Consider the following 251-nt stretch of genomic DNA (forward strand, 5'->3'; position numbering starts at 1 on the left):
CGCCTCCAGGGAGAAGAGGCGACGGCGCCTGCGCGACAGGGCGAGCGGGGGAGTTCCCGCCTATTCCTTTCACGACTCCGGCTGAGGGGCGCCAGGGCGCATGCGCCTTAGGTGTGCGGTCACGCGGGCCCTGTGTTCGTTTGGCGCCAAGCGATGCTCCGAGCTGTGGGGGCGCGCGGCCGCGGGCGGGTTGCGCGAGCGCATTCAGCGGCTGGAGGGCGGCGGGGGGGGGCTGTAACGGGTGGCCGGGG

The sequence above is a fragment of the Phaethon lepturus genome, unplaced genomic scaffold (assembly GCF_000687285.1).
Source record: "Phaethon lepturus isolate BGI_N335 unplaced genomic scaffold, ASM68728v1 scaffold11649, whole genome shotgun sequence".
NCBI lineage: Eukaryota > Metazoa > Chordata > Aves > Phaethontiformes > Phaethontidae > Phaethon > Phaethon lepturus.